This window comes from Hyperolius riggenbachi, chromosome 9, assembly GCF_040937935.1.
Source record: "Hyperolius riggenbachi isolate aHypRig1 chromosome 9, aHypRig1.pri, whole genome shotgun sequence".
Taxonomy (NCBI): domain Eukaryota; kingdom Metazoa; phylum Chordata; class Amphibia; order Anura; family Hyperoliidae; genus Hyperolius; species Hyperolius riggenbachi.
The window spans coordinates 111,572,635-111,589,940 of NC_090654.1; the positions used below are offsets into that span (position 1 = coordinate 111,572,635).

The window sequence follows — 17,306 nt, forward strand, 5'->3', positions numbered from 1 at the left end:
TGTAATTAAAACCCATGAAATGTATTAACCCATTTGTCCTGGTTATAAAACCATTTAAATTATGTCCCTATCACAATGTTTGGCGACAATATTTTATTTGGAAATAAAGGTGCATTTTTTTCAGTTTTGCATCCATCCCTAATTACAAGCCCATAGTTTATAAAGTAACAGTGTTGTACCCTCCTGATATAAATATTTAAAAAGTTCAGTCCCTAAGGTAACTATTTATGTTTTTTTTTTTATTGTATTTTTTTTTATTTTTATAATTACAAAAAAAAAAATAAAAATTGGGGAGTGTGGGAGGTAATGAGTTAATTTATTGTGTAAATGTAATGTTTGTATATGTAAAATGCTTTTAGGGTGTAGTTTACTATTTGGCCACAAGATGGCCACAGAGTGTTTGTTTACATGCGACCTGTAAGCGTCCGGAAGGACGCTTACAGGAAGCAGTAGGAGGCTGGGAGACGCACAATGATCTCGATGTTTCTGAAAGAAGCAGCAGATCATTGCGGGGGCTAGATCAACGAACGGGAATGTATTTTCCCGTTCATTGATCTCCGGGCGAGCGGGCGGCGGCGTGCACAAGCGGCGGGTGCGCGCGCACGAGTGGCGGGAGCGCGGACAGCGGCGGTAGCGCGGAAGGTACGGATTTCTCCGTCCCTGGTTTTTTAGGAGGGAAAAAAGGGGCGGAGAAAGTCGTACCGCTGGGGGTAAAGTGGTTAAACTTCGCAAATGACTGTATCAATACAAGTAAGAACAGAGAATACCAATTAAGAAGGCCTTACTTTTTGATAGATTTTCATGATAAATGTTTCTGTTGAGTCAATATCCTATTAAGTTGCCTATTAACGGTACAATCTCCCAAACAATTGACCATATGATCAATCGGATGACATTCATTGTGCCAATCTTTCTATCTATCGTTCAATTGATCTGAATTTCAAAACGATTCTTTTGGTCTGATTGGATTGCTAATTATTACTCCTCTGTTGGTGAGAAATTGGATTGTTAATGAGCCCTAATGCTGGGAATACACAGCTCGATTCTGAGCCATTTAGATGGCTCGATACATCATTTCCGACACGTCCGATCTCCCGCCCGATCAATTCCGCGCTCGATTCCGCATTGAGGACAATGGAAAAAGATGAAAAAAAAAACGAGTGGAAGATAAGAGAATCACCTGCAGAATCGAGCGGGGAATCGATCAGGCGGGAGAATCGAGTGGCAAAATCAAGCCATGTATGCCCAGCATTAGTCTTATATAATCTCTTTACAGATGTTGGATGACTGTTGTGCAGTTTCATTGTGCTTAGAGTGGGCTGCAATTCCATGGCCCTATTCAATTAACTTTATCTCCTGAGTTGTATCACATTGTCAGTAAATTGCCTTTCAAGCCACCAGCAAGCAAGAAAAAACAAACAAAACAAAACAAAAACTAAAAATAATTTTCAAAGTAATTTTTCACCTACTTTTGGTACTTTTTTCAGTTTCAAAGTGATTAGAAGTGAATTTAAGATGATAAATGCTCTCCTAATCCTAAGAGAAAAAATCAGGGACAAAAAATGAATTGAACAAGGACCTACAGGGGTTGGACAAAATAATGGAAACACCTAACATTTTGGCATCATAATCTTTGAACATGTTTTAAGTAATCAAAACTTGACATATGTCTTTTTGTTTATTATTTTTGTTATTTGATATGTTTAATTAAAAGAATGTTTTTTGTTTTTTTTTTACAGATATTTAAACCAACGTTGGTTATAATTTATAAAAATGGCAGATCTCTCAGACTTTCAAAGAGGCCAAATTGTTGGTGTTCGTATGGCAGGCGGTACAGTGACAAAAACTGCCTGAATGCTTGGCATTTCAAGAGGTACTGTCTCAAAAGTAATGACTGCCTTTGAAAGAGAAGGAAAAACATCCCCAGCAAAGCACAGTTGTGGCCGAAAGTCAAAGTTGTCTGAGAGAGCCCGTCGGACTCTAAATCGAATTGTTAGAAAAGCTTGCAAGACCACGGCTCCTAAAATCACTTCAGAGCTGAATAAACACCTACAAAACCCAGTTTCCACAAAAACTGTTCATCGGGAGCTGCACAAATCTGGATTCCACGGAAGAACTGCAATTAGAAAACCTCTGCTCTCAAAGACAAATGTTTCAAAGCGTTTAGAATTGGTCCCTCAAGCAGTGGAAAAATGTGATTTTCTCTGACGAATCATTGTTTACCTTATTACCGACCTCCGGCCGAGTGTACGTTCGGAGACAGCCGAAAGAAGCATCTCATCCAGACTGCCTTCTCCCAACTGTAAAACATGGCGGGGGTTCTGTGATGATCTGGGGTGCTATTTCTTGGAAATCCACCGGGCCAATGATTTCCCTTCATGGAAGAATTAACAGCCGAGACAAGGAATTTTGGGCGACCAAGTTCATCCTATGGTTCAAGAACTGTTTCCGGAGGGGAATGCCATCTTTCAAGATGATAATGCCCCAATCCATACAGCTAGAATTGTTAAAGAATGGCACAAGGAACATTCTAATGAAGTTGAGCATCTCAATCTGGCCACCACAATCCCCAGACCTCAACATTGAGCATTTATGGTCATCATTAGAAATTCAAGTAAGAAGTCGATTTCCGCCGCCATCGTCTCTAAAAGAACTGGGGGGTGTTACATAGTTACATAGTTATTTTGGTTGAAAAAAGACATACGTCCATCGAGTTCAACCAGTATAAAGTACAACACCAGCCTGCTCCCTCACATATCCCTGTTGATCCAGAGGAAGGCGAAAAAACCCTTACAAGGCATGGTCCAATTAGCCCCTAAAGGGAAAAATTCCTTCCCGACTCCAGATGGCAATCAGATAAAATCCCTGGATCAACATCATTAGGCATTACCTAGTAATTGTAGCCATGGATGTCTTTCAACGCAAGGAAAGCATCTAAGCCCCCTTTAAATGCAGGTATAGAGTTTGCCATAACGACTTCCTGTGGCAATGCATTCCACATCTTAATCACTCTAACTGTAAAGAACCCTTTCCTAAATAAATGGCTAAAACGTTTTTCCTCCATGCGCAGATCATGTCCTCTAGTCCTTTGAGAAGGCCTAGGGACAAAAAGCTCATCCGCCAAGGTATTATATTGCCCTCTGATGTATTTATACATGTTAATTAGATCCCCTCTAAGGCGTCTTTTCTCTTGACTAAATAAACCCAGTTCATCTAACCTTTCTCGATAAGTGAGACCTTCCATCCCACGCATCAATTTTGTTGCTCGTCTCTGCACCTGCTCTAAAACTGCAATATCTTTTTTGTAATGTGGTGCCCAGAACTGAATTCCATATTCCAGATGTGGCCTTACTACAGAGTTAAACAGGGGCAATATTATGCTAGCATCTCGAGTTTTTATTTCCCTTTTAATGCATCCCAACATTTTGTTAGCTTTAGCTGCAGCTGCTTGGCATTGAGTACGATTATTTAACTTGTTGTCAATGAGTACTCCTAAGTCCTTCTCCAAGTTTGATGTCCCCAACTGTATCCCATTTATTTTGTATGGTGCTAGACCATTAGTACGTCCAAAATGCATGACCTTACATTTGTCAACATTGAATTTCATCTGCCATGTATGTGCCCATATAGCCATCCTATCCAGATCCTGTTGCAATATGACACTATCTTCCTGAGAGTTGATGATTCTGCACAATTTTGTATCATCTGCAAAAATAGCAACATTGCTCACTACTGCATCTACTAGGTCATTAATAAATAAATTGAAGAGCACTGGACCCAGAACAGACCCCTGTGGGACCCCACTGCTAACAGTCTCCCATTTTGAGTACGATCCATTAACCACAACTCTTTGTTTTCTGTCCATTAGCCAGTTCCCTATCCATGAACAGTGTTTAACTGAAGAATGGGCTAAAATTCCTTTGGGAACAATTCACAATTTGTATGAATCAATACCTCGGAGAATTGAGGCTGTAATTGCCGCGAAAGGTGGACCTACACTATATTAAAATATATTTTGTTGATTTTCAAGGTGTTTCCATTATTTTGTCCAACCCCTGTATGTCTTCAGTCCTCTACAGACCATGCTCTGAGTATTTGTATTTTGTCAACCACCATTGTCAAATTTCCTCCTCAGTGGTCAGGGCCTTCTGCGCCTTTTTCTCTTCCCCTCTCCATAAAAAAGGCTTGCATGCTGACCGAGCTAAGCCCAGTCTGTACAGTGACTATTGGTCAGACAGAAAAATAATAATTACAACTTACCATACTTTGCACCTGCCACTTATGCCCTGAGTTTGTGCCAGACTATGGATGTGCAGCTTTTATCGATTTCAATGAGAGATAAAAAATCATTAAATTCATCATACCACTGCCTGGGTCCTCTTTTTTTTTTTTTTCCTTCCCCTTCATTGTGATCAATTTTCTTTCTTTCTTTAAGAAGCTTTATAAAAGAATCATTACCTCTTCAGTAGGCAAGAGGAAATGTGAAGTATTTTGGACAGAATTCATCTACTCCAATAACGTACAATGATTAGCCAGCAATGTCAGTTTCTATTGTTACACTAGAGAAAATTCTACTATTATGCGCTTATTTGGAGATGACACATTTCCCGCAGCACTTTACAGAGTATTTGAAAAAGTCACATCGCTAAGTGACCATCAGTGGAGCTCACAATCTAATGTTCTAATGTTCCCATTATAGTCTAGAGACGATTTTTTTTTCTTGAAGCATGCCTTTTTAAGAGTGCAGCCACATTCGAGGCCTGGTGCTTTTAGGATACAGAGTTCATCAGAACTGTTTCTTTTAACAGTATGATATTTTTTTATAATTTCACATCTTCCCCTTTATTATATTGATCTTATCATAATGAAATGTTTAATCCTATAGAGGACCCTATGTTTTTTCTTTGGTTCATGTTGTGCTGGCATGGTTGGAAACTATAATGAAGGAATCATTTGACAAAAATAGTGTCGACAGATAGTGACAGGGTGTGATTTATGGGTGATTAGGAGGGTGATTGGGTGCAGACACTGAAAGCATGTCTGCCTTCAATACATAATGAATAAAAACAGTTATTAATAAAATGCAAAGTCAGCTCACAAAGCAAAAAAACTGTACTTTTGGGAACCTATAATTTCTAAATGAATAATAATACTTATGCACAAATGCAAATATGATAACCGTATGGCATATAAAAAATAGGTAAACATGGTTTTATTGAATATTATGTCAGGGTTTTAAACCGCTTTAAGTTTGATAAACTGCAGCAAAAAATCCTACATTGGTTGCTACATAAGAACTGTGATGACAGCAAGGAAATGGACATGAACGGCTAAGCCCTCTATAAAACATTCCCACTCTATCTGCATCACAGCAATTTGCTTCCACGCAAAACATTTCAAATGCAAAAGGTGGTATTTAAGTACATTACTGAAAGAAAACATATATAACCAATTAGGATTACAAGCATAATTCATGGATCCTTGTTACAGCAGTATATAGAGTGATTCTAAGAAGCTGTTCATCAAAATAGCACAGCAGGATAAAGTGGAGTAGGAGGAAGGCAGACAGATGTACTGAGCATGTATATTTAGAGTAAAGGGAAATGTTAACACTTTGTATGCCTATCCTTCCTGTTCAGCTTCTACACTGAAAAAGGTTCACACAGCTTAAAACTGAATTCTCAGTGTGGATTGAATCATCCCCAGAGTACACATTAATAATAGAACACACATCTGATGTATTATCTCGCCACAAAACTTTGACATTTCAGTGATTTCATATGGCTCTAACCTAGTCCAGAGGGCAGAAAAGTGATGGTGTTGCCCCAAATAGGATGCAGAAGGGGAAAAAAAAATCTATATGAGGGGGAATGAGGGATTAGTTGTGGGGAGGATGTAATTATAAATCTAGCCAATGAAAATCACTACCTAATGGTTAATTAAGCAGCTACCAGATGATGGACTAGGTGCTGATGGCTTTTATTGAGTTGACTTCTTTCCCTTCCTGGGTCAGTAGAATGTTGTGTTTTAGGTCTATGTGCTATATTACTCACGGTTCTCATATACTTGGGAAAGGACATGAGTGGCCTGATTGCCTTTTCCCACAGTGGATCTTTAGATTGGGTACAGTCAGCCCCATACCCACAGTACAAATCAGGGGTTTCTTTGATGAAGGACCCCATGTTTGTGGATATAACTATCTTCCTCGCAAGAATAAAGTGTCTCTTCCATTTGGCTATGTGGCCAGTGTGACTATTTTTAGTTTATTTCTCCCATGTTCTGGTCCTTTGTCATGTTTTTTCCATTGCCTATTACAGAACCTGTCCCCTCGCTCTGGTACACGTTTATCATTTTGTTCAGATTTTCCAGCCTGGAAATCGAATTGCCGCATAACTAACTAGTTTTGCTTGCCTCACAGTCACCTGTTCCACGTGCTTTAGGAGCGCTGTAAAAACACCACAGGAGATTTGGGTGCAGCCGGCGCCACCACAGGCCATAATAGGAATTACGGCTATAGCGGCTCAGTGAGCGATTTGGGTGCCGTCAGAAGACGGAGCACAAATTACTACAAAAACACTGTAATTTGTCCGCCAGCAATAGCTGGAAGTCGAATTACATCTTTCCCCCACTATCCATGGCGGCCTGGAAGGGGAACATTAATTAACGCTGCTGGGACTTGAGCAGGAGCAGGGTGAGCCATTTATCGGCTTTAACCTGCGCCCAAATCTCCAGACAGCTATGTCATAGGTACGCCGTGCTTTATCCTACTCTTGTTTGGTTGCTTTAAGAGATTCTGTAACGAAAAAAGTACTCACCTCAGTAGGGGGAAGCCTCTGGACCCTATCGAGGTTTCCCACGTCCTTCTGTGTCCCACGGCGGTCTCGCTGCAGCCCACGGAACGCACAGCGGACAATTTGTCAGGCTGCGCAATATTTACCTTTTCTGGCTCCAGCGGGGGCGCTGTTGTGGCTCTTCCCACGGAGATAGGTGAAAATAGCTGATCTTCGTCGGGTCCACTCTACTGCAGGCGACTTGCACCTGCGCAGTAGAGCGGCCTAACATCGATCGGCTATTTCCGCCTATCTCCGAGCAGAGAGCCGATACTGCACCTGCGCTGGAGCCGGGAAGGTAAATATTTACATCCCCGCTGTTCGGAGAACTTTATTGCCGCCACCGTGGGACACAGGAGGACAGGAGAAGCCTCGATAGGATCCGGAGGCCTCCCCCACCCGAGGTGAGTACCCTCCAGGGGAACTTTTTTCGTTACAGATTTTCTTTAACCACTTGCCGACCGCCCACTACCTATGGGCGGCGGCAAAGTGGCACCCCCAGGACTGTGTAACGCCTATCGGCGGCGGCACCTGGGGGAATTAATTGCCGGGGATGCGCACCTGCCGGCATTAGGCTCCGCCCACCACGACATCAACCCGCCGGCTGTTTAGAAGCACTGGCGGGTTGTTAACCCCTGATCTGCTGCATAGTAAGCATATAATACGCTTTGTAATGTATACAAAGCGTATTATACAGGCTGCCTCCTGCCCTGGTGGTCCCAGTGATCGAGGGACCACCAGGGCAGGAGGCAGCCCTCCTAGTAAGAACACAAACACACTGATCCTGCCCCCTGATCGCCCAAAGCACCCCCTGAGACCCCCCCTGATCACCCCCTCAGACCACTGTTTGCACCCAATCACCCCCTAATCACCCATCACTCACCCCTTGTCACTATCTGTCAACTCTAGGATTTTAGATTAGATCCTAAACTGCCCCACTGGGGCTCCTGATCACCCCCCCCCCCCACACCCTCAGATCCTCCCCAGACCCCCCCCCGTGTACTGTATACATCTATCATCTCCTGTAATCACCCACTGATCACCTGTCAATCACCCCCTGTCACTGCCACCCATCAGATCAGACCGTAACCTGCCCCTTGCGGACACCTGATCACCCACCCACACCCTCAGATCGCCCGCAGACCCCCCCCCCCCCCCCGATCACCTCCCCAGTGCATTATTTACATCTGTTCTCCCCTCTAATCACCCACTGATCACCCATCAATCACCCACTATCACTGCTACCCATCAGATCAGACCCTAATCTGCCCCTTGCGGGTACCCAATTAACCGCCCACACCCTCAGATCGCCCTCAGACCCCCACTGATCACCTCCCCAGTGCATTGCTTGCATCTATTCCTCCCTCTAATCACACCCTGAGACACCCATCAATCACCTCCTGTCACCCCCTAGCACACCTACCCATCAGATCAGGCCCTAATATGCCCCTTGTGGGCTCCTGATCACTCCGCCAAACCCTCAGATCACCCTCAGACCCCCTTCCGATCACCTCCCCAGTGCATTGATTGCATCTATTCAGGGCTGTGGAGTCGGAGTCGTGGAGTCGGGCAATTTTGGGTGCCTGGAGTCGGAGTCAGGAAAAAATGCACCGACTCCGACTCCTAATGAATTTGTAACTGTAATTAAAATAGAAAATATGATAAAATGTTCTATTTCTCAGATAATAGTCATTAAAAATAATGTATATATACAGTATATATACAATAATAGCTGTGCTTAATCCACATAAATGAAATAAACCAATCAAAATTAGTTACTTGTGCTGCTTCAATAAAGCAGTCCCCGTATTTTTAAGGTCAGATAAACATATCTGATTGTGACTGTATATATGATGTGTACACAGGAATCTCTTATATATACTAAATAACATCTATGATGTAAGAATAAAGCCTGATGTGTAGCTGTGTCACTAATAGAGATGGTCAATGAGATGGAAATAATTCTGCACTGATGCTAATTTATGCAAATGTATGCACTCCCTTTGCTGATGAAATCAAATAATTTGATATGTTGTTAAAATTTGGTTTGGTGACTACAAATTAAAGGGTACCTGAGACAGATGAAAAGTAAAGTTTTATACATACCTGGGGCTTCCTCCAGCCCCCTTCAGGCTAATCAGTCCCTCGCTGTCCTTCGCCACCCGGATCTTCTGCCAGGAGTCCTGGTAATTCAGCCAGTCAGCGCTGTCCGGCCGCATGCCGCTCCCACAGCCAGGAACATTCTGCACCTGCGCAATAGTGCTGCACAGGTGTACTATGCTCCTGGCGGCGGAGTGTGTGCATGCGCACTACGCCCGACTGGCTCAAGTACCTGGACTCATAGCAGAAGAGCCAGGTGGTGGAGGAGGACAACGAGGGACTGATTTTCTTGAAGGCGGCTGGAGGAAGCCCCAGGTATGTATAAAACTTTAATTTCATCTGTCTCAGGTTTACTTTGTTACACAGTAGTACTATACTCTACATATGCACTCCCCACAGAGCTGCAGGGAATCCACTGAGAATGCTGTGCACATTGAACACAGAGGTGTTGTCTGTCACCCATAAACCTTGTTCAGATTGTGCATGAAGAATGTGTAATAGAGGAAGAATCTCCTCATTCCCCTGCAGAGTACCTGCACATCACTCTTACATGTACCCACACTTACATTGCCTAAGGCCTGATCCATGGTCAGATTGTGCATGAAGAATGTGTAATAGAGGAAGAATCCCCTCATTCCCCTGCAGAGTACCTGCACATCATTCTTACATGTACCCACAGTCACATTGCCTAGGGCCTGATCCATGTTCAGATGTGTAATAGAGGAAGAATCTCCTCATTCCCCTGCAGAGTACCTGCACATCATTCTTACATGTACCCACACTTACATTGCCTATGGCCTGATAGATGTTCTTTGTTCCGGTTTGTACCTTTTACAAGTACTCTTACCAAGGACTAGTTTTAGTCTAAAGGGAATAAATATAGTAGTCTACATATCCTTCTCACTTCAGTTGTCTTGTAAAATTCCTAAGCGTTGGCAGTTAAGAGACGAATTTCATGTTACATACTTTTAATCAACAAAATTGTAATATGCAAATTAGAGGAGTCGGAGTCGAGGAGTCGGAGGAATCCTAAACTGAGGAGTCGGAGTCGGTGGATTTTTGGACCGACTCTACAGCCCTGCATCTATTCTCCCCTCTAATCACCCCTTGAGACACCCATCAATCACCTCCTGTCACCACCTGTCACCCCCTAGCACTCTTATCCATCAGATCAGGCCCTAATCTGCCCCCTGCGGGCTTCTGATCACCCCGCCAAACCCTCACCCGCCCCACCACAGTGACAGAATTTTTTTTCTTCTGATCACTGCTGGTCTCTATGACTTAATTGTGGCTGAGACCAACCGTTATGCCCCACAATACGCAACCGCCAATCCAAGAAGCTAACATGCCCAGCCTTTTCGGTGGAAACCACTCCAAGTTTCCGAACGTAACATTTTTTGGGGCCTTCTCCTTAACATGGGTCTAGTCAAAAATAATGTATTGCGGTCTTATTGGTCTACGCACCCAATACATCACATGCCCATGTTCTCTGCTGCCATGTCCAGGTAACGATTTGAGAACATCCTGCGCTTCCCGCACTTCAGTGCAAATACAACCTGTCATCTAGGAGGCCACCCTGCTTATGACCGGTTCCGAAAAATTCGGCCCCTCATAGACCACCTATCATCAAAATTTGCAGATGCTTATACCCCTGAACAGTCATTTTGAGGCATTTGGTTTCTAGACTACTCCTCACGGTTTTGGGCACCTAAAATGCCAGGGCAGTATAGGAAACCCACAAGTGACCCCATTATAGAAAGAAGACACCCCAAGGTATTCCGTTAGTTGTATGATGAGTTCATAGAAGATTTAATTTTTTGTTAAAAGTTAGTGGAAAATGACACTTTGTGAAAAAATAAAAAAACAATAAAAATCAATTTCCGCTAACTTGTGACAAAAAATAAAATCTTCTATGAACTCACCATACACTTAATGGAATACCTTGGGGTGTCTTCTTTATAAAATGGGGTCACTTGTGGGGTTCCTAAACTGCCCTGGCATTTTAGCGGCCCTAAACCGTGAGAAGTAGTCTAGAAACCAAATGCCTCAAAATGACCTGTGAAATCCTAAAGGTACTCATAGGAAAAAGTGTCACACATGTGGTATCGTCGTACTCAGGAGAAGTAGTATGATGTGTTTTGGGGTTTATTTTTACACATACCCATGCTGGGTGGGAGAAATATCTCTGTAAATAAGTTTTTGGGTTTTTTTTTTTTTTTTTACACACAATTGTCCATTTACAGAGATATTTCTCCCACCCAGCATGGGTATGTATAAAAATACACCCCAAAACACATTATACTACTTCTCCTGAGTACGACGATACCACATGTGTGACACTTTTTTGCAGCCTAGGTGCTCTAAGGGGCCCAAAGTCCTATGAGCACCTTTAGGCTTTACAGGGGTGCTTACAATTTAGCACCCCCCAAAATGCCAGGACAGTAAACACACCCCACAAATGACCCCATTTTGGAAAGTAGACACCCCAAAGTATTCAGAGAGGGGCATGGTGAGTCCATAACAGATTTCATTTTTTTTGTCACAAGTTAGCAGAAATGGAAACTTTTTTAAAAAAAAAATTTTGTCACAAAGTGTCATTTTTTGCTAACTCTTCTATGAACACACCATGCCTCTTAGTGAATACTTTGGGATGTCTTCTTTCCAAAATGGGGTCATTTGGGGGACATTTATACTATCCTGTAATTCTAGCACCTCATGAAACATGACAGGTGCTCAGAAAAGTCAGAAATGGATCAAAATGGGAAAATTCACTTTTGGCACCATAGTTTGTAAACGCTATAACTTTTACCCAAACAATAAATATACACTTATTGGATTTTTTTTTATCAAAGACATGTAGCACAATAAAATTGGACAAAAATGTATGTAAAATTTTTACTTTATTTGAAAAATGTCAGCACAGAAAGTAAAAAAAATCATTTTTTTGACAAAATTCATGTCTTTTTTGATGAATATAATAAAAACTAAAAATCGCAGTAGCAATCAAATAGCACCAAAAGAAAATTGTATTAGTGACAAGAAAAGGAGGTAAAATTCATTTAGATGAGGTTGTATGACCGAGCAATAAACCGTGAAAGCTGCAGTTGTCTGAATGGAAAAAAAAAAGTGTCTGGTCCTTAACCTCCTTGCCGGTTATCCCGAGCTCAGCTCGGGGTAACCTGCGCAGGAGGATATCTCAGGCCCCGCTGGGCCGATTTGTATAATTTTTTTTTCCCTACACGCAGCTAGCACTTTGCTAGCTGCGTGTAGGTCGCGATCGCCGCCGCTCGCCGCCGATTCGCCGCTACCCGCCGCGCCGCCCCCCCCGCCCCAGACCCCTGCGCAGCCTGGCCAATCAGTGCCAGGCAGCGCTAAGGGGCGGATCGGAGTTCCCTCTGACGTCACGACGTCTATGACGTCGGTGACGTCATCCCGCCCGGTCGCCATGGCGACCGGGGAAGCCCTGCAGGAAATCCCGTTCTCAACGGGATTCCCTGCATACTCTGATCGCCGAAGGCGATCGGAGTGGGTGGGGGGATGCCGCCGCTTAGCGGCTATCATGTAGCGAGCCCTGGGCTCGCTACATGATTTAAAAAAATAAAAAAAAAGTGCGGCGCTGCCTCCTTGCCGGATTTTTTAGACCGGCAAGGAGGTCAAGGGGTTTTATGACTGCAGTCCTTAAGTGGTTAAAAGGACATAGCATGGATTATAAATGGGGGCAATCTGGGGTTAAAGAGGAACTGTAATGTTTAGTAGAATGCAGGGAATTAATCAGGATAACCACTTTAACTGTCATTTTCCTGGTTTCAACATCAGAAATACTTCCTATTGCTGTATATTGCATGTAGCCCTGCCCTCCCAGGGAGGCTTTGCCTAGGTCGATCAGCTATGCAGAATTCTGCCCCCCAAAGCATTCTGGGAGTCCAGATATATTTTGTACTGGTTTTAGAACTCTCAGTAACTAAACATTCTGCCGAGCTGCACTTGCCGGTAATAAAGATGTTGCTGCCTGTTCTAAACTGCAGAATGTAAATCAGGATGAGGAAAGATTTTACAATGGGCAAACACCGATTAAATACAGCAATTAATAAATGAATATTGTGAAACAAAATAAGCTATTTTATTCATCAACCACTTTAGCCCCGCGCGTACGGATTTCTCCGCCCCTTTTTCCATCCTTTCACCCCCAGGGACGGAGAAATCCATACTTTGCGCACTCCCGCCGCTGTCCGCGCTCCTGCTTGTAAACACGCCGCCCGCCGCTAGTAAACACGCCGCCGCCCGCTCGCCCAGAGATCAACGAACGGGAAAATCCATTCCCGTTCGTTGATCTAAGCCCCGCAATGATCTGCTGCCGCTCGGCTGAGCAGCGCGATCATTGTGAAAAAATAACAAAGTCCCAGCCTCTTTCTACTTCCTGCAAGCGTCCGGAAGGACGCTTGCAGGTCGCATGAAACAAATTGGTAATGTTGCCATCTTGTGGCCAAATAGTAAAACTACACCCTAACCAATTTTTACACACAAATAAACTTGTTTTACACAAAAAATTAACTCCTTACCTCCCACACTCCCCAATTTTATTTTATTTTTCTAATTAAAAAAAAAAAATAAAAAATTTACAATAAAAAAAAAAACATAAATAGTTACCTTAGGGACTGAACTTTTTAAATATTTATGTCAAGAGGGTATAACACTGTTACTTTATAAACTATGGGCTTGTAATTAGGGATGGACGCAAAACTAAAAAAAATGCACCTTTATTTCCAACTAAAATATTGGCGGCAAACATTGTGATAGGGACATAATTTAAACGGTTTTATAACCGGGATAAATAGGCATATACATTTAATGGGTTTTAATTACAGTAGCATGCATTATTTAAAAACTATAAAGGCCGAAAACTGAAAAATAATAAATTTTTTCCCACATTTTTTCCTATTTTCCCATTAAAACACATTTAGAATAAAATTATTCTTGGCATAATGTCCCACCTAAAGAAAGCCTAATTGGTGGCGAAAAAAACAAGATATAGTTCATTTCATTGCGATAAGTAATGATAAAATTATAGACGAATGAATGGAAGGAGCGCTGAAAGGTGAAAATTGCTCTGGTGGTCAGGGGGTAAAACCCCTCAGTTGGGAAGTGGTTAAAGTCAAGACAACTAAGATCAACAGTATCTCCAATCAAAATAAACCTCCCTAAGTCTGCGACTTCAAGATTAACAGTTTACGACAATAAAAGTAGGAGGAGAAAATATCATAAAATACAAAATTACTTTATTTTTCACCAAAATATAAAATTATCAAAATGACCAGAACACACACGAGAGGAACTGCACATAGCATTGGGGCCAAAGTTGTGGTCCCGACCACTAAAAAAATAGGGATTACAGATCTGTAATAATAGAAACTAGCTAGTTCAAAGATGGTGGGCATCCCCTATTCAAAAAAAGGAGAGATTTAAATGATGGTATACAGTCCACAGCCAAAAGCACTATTGAAGTGTGCATCAAAAATGTGTCAGTTATATCATCTCAGGAGGTTAAAGGGAACCTGAAGCGAGTAAAATGATCTAAAATAAACACATGACGTAGCTGCAAATGAATATTACATACTAACCTCACCATCAGTGACGTAGCTGCAAATGAATATTACATACTAACCTCACCATCAGTTCCTCTCAGAAGCTCACCATTTTCTTCTTACAGCGATCCCTTCCAGCTTCGACAATATTTTGTCACAATTGAAATATACCAGTTGCTGTCAGTTATATATCAGCAGCTGTCAGTTACAACTGAATGTGCAAGGTAATGTCCATGTTTCCCTATGGCTCAAGTGGGTGATATTACAGTTTAACAGTGTTCTGACCAGGAAGCGGTTATGGAGTAATGGGCATTTTTAAAATGCAGGATGGAGAATTCCATTAATAGCAGTGGACAAATGGGACGCAGGAGAGTAGAAAGAGATTGAGGAGTAGACTACACAGGAGGTAAGTATGACCTGTGAATGGTTATTTTGACTTTTTATTTTCAGTTCATGTTCTCTTTAAACACTAAGTTGTATGGACATTTTTGAGCCATAGATACAAAATCAGATAAGCAAGTCCGCCAAGATACAGTCCTTATGCAGTTTCTGAGTATACTCATATTCTTGACCCAAAAATACAAGATCAGATGAGCAGGTCTGCCAGGATACCATTCTTATGCAGGTTCTATCCGAATGTTTTCATATTCTTGAACCATAGGTACAGGATCAGATAAATAAGACCGCCAGGATACCATCCTTATGCAGGTTCTATCTGAGTGTACTCTTAAGGCTGGTACAAACGTCGGATTTTTTTTTTTAAACGTTCTGTCGTTCAGTTGTCCGGATTTCAAATCGGGCGTGTGTACAATCCGTCGTTTAGCTGATAAGACTGGTCTTGAACGATCCGCCTGGCAGATTGTTCAAGACCAGTCTTATCAGCTGAACAACGGACTGTACACACGTCCGATTTGACGTCCGGACGACTGAACGACCGGACGTTTAAAAAAATCTGACGTGTGTATGGGCCTTTAATTTGAAACCATAGATACAGGGTCAGATAAGCAGGTCTGCCAGGATATAATCCTTATGCAGGTTCTATCTGATTTCTATATATTTTTGGTACTTAATATTTTTTTTATTGAGGAAAATGCATTACATCCAAAGGCAACAAAAGAAAGATAATGCATATGATACACTGAGAATGAAAATATGTAGCAGTTGAAATCCTCAATAGAATTTTACAAAATTTTAAACAGATGGACAGCAGAGAGATATCTGCAGAAGATAGTACCTTTAACACTTAAACAGAACAATATAACAACATAGATATTGTTGGAGACATTGTGAAAATAAACAGGTCGTATCTGAAGTCCCAAGACCCCCTCCTTCTTCCCCCTCCCCCCTCATAACCAAGCCAAATAGAGGACACGTTCCTACGCATATTTTAGTCAGATAGCGCTTCAGCCATAGTCACATTTATATCCCAGAAATCCCATATTTTTTCAAAAGTCGGCATCGTATTGTTTTTAACAGCTGTTAAATAATCCATGTTCCTAAGGAACTCAATTTTAGATCGGACTCTGTCTAGAGTTGGAGGAGATGTGGTTTTCCAGAGGGCCGCAATTGACAATATGGCAGCAACCAATATAATATTAGCTATTTTCTGGGTGGAGACCCTAGTATTCGGGATGGCAAGGCCAAAATAGCATTATCCATAAATCATATGGAATCTCTTTTTAAATGGTTTGAGTGACTAATTTGTGAACTGAGGACCAAAAATTCTGGATTCTAGGGCAATACCAAAATATATGTTCCAACAAGCCCTTGTGCCCACATCCCCTCCAACACCGGTCAGATGCCGATGGGAAAATGCCATGAAGAATCTCAGGGGTGCGATACCATCTGAAGAGTAATTTATATATATTTTCTTTTACCACTATGCATCTAGATGTCCGGCGTGCATTATCCCAAACCTTTTGCCATTTAACCATGTTCATAGAGCCCGAGAGAACACTCTCCGACTTAATCATATAGGGGTGAGGCTAAAAAGATTCCACAGGAGTCAGAGTCCAAGCTTTATATAAAGATGATCTTAATCCCTTCTGCCTATCTGAATTCCTAGTCAAAGATTCAAAAAAAGTTAGAGGAGGAAAAGTGAGTGTACTGGAAAGGCTCATAGCGTAATGTTGAAATTGTAGGTAATCAAATAATCTATCTCCTGGAACCGTATAGCGTTCCTGGAGAGCCTGAAATTATAAAAACCGATAGGGGGGGGGGGGGGGGGCATAGGTCTAAAAGATATTCCAGTCCCAGGTTTCCCAAATATCGTTGAAATGAATTAGAGAGAGATCTAATGAAAGCTGGGGACCCTAAGATAGGAGTGAGTAGAGAGGGTCTAGATATCAAATTTGACTTGAGCATATGAATTCTCCAAAGTTTTGCCATAAATTTTATGGATGATAAAGTCATCGAGGTGGAGGGTTTTGTTACTGACGGGTGTCTCCAGATAAGAGTTAAAAGCGAATGAGGATATAAAGCCGCTTTCTCTAAAACTACCCACCTCGCGTGTGGGGGGCGTTTAGCCCACTCCACCACTTGCCTGTAATGAGAAGCTAAATAATAAGCTTTCAGATCAGGGACCCCAAGCCCCCCTCTCTCCCTATTTGTCATCATAACCCTGCGAGATACCCTATGCTTTTTATGCCCCCATATGAATCGGAGGAAATCAGTTTGTATGGTACTGAGTATTTTTAAAGGAACCCGTACTAGTAATTTTAATTTTTTTGATAAGGGGAGTGTAGTTAAGATCATATAATTTATCATAAGACGAGGCGATGTGGACTCCTAGATA

The 17,306-nt window shown here is 42.1% G+C and overlaps 1 protein-coding gene across 1 annotated transcript in view; it reads right to left on the reverse strand.

Moving 5' to 3' along the window:
• The window catches only part of TEDC1 (tubulin epsilon and delta complex 1), a 91,825-nt gene that overhangs the window by 21,017 nt on the left and 53,502 nt on the right, over positions 1-17,306 (reverse strand). The gene's annotated exons all lie outside the window — the stretch shown is intronic.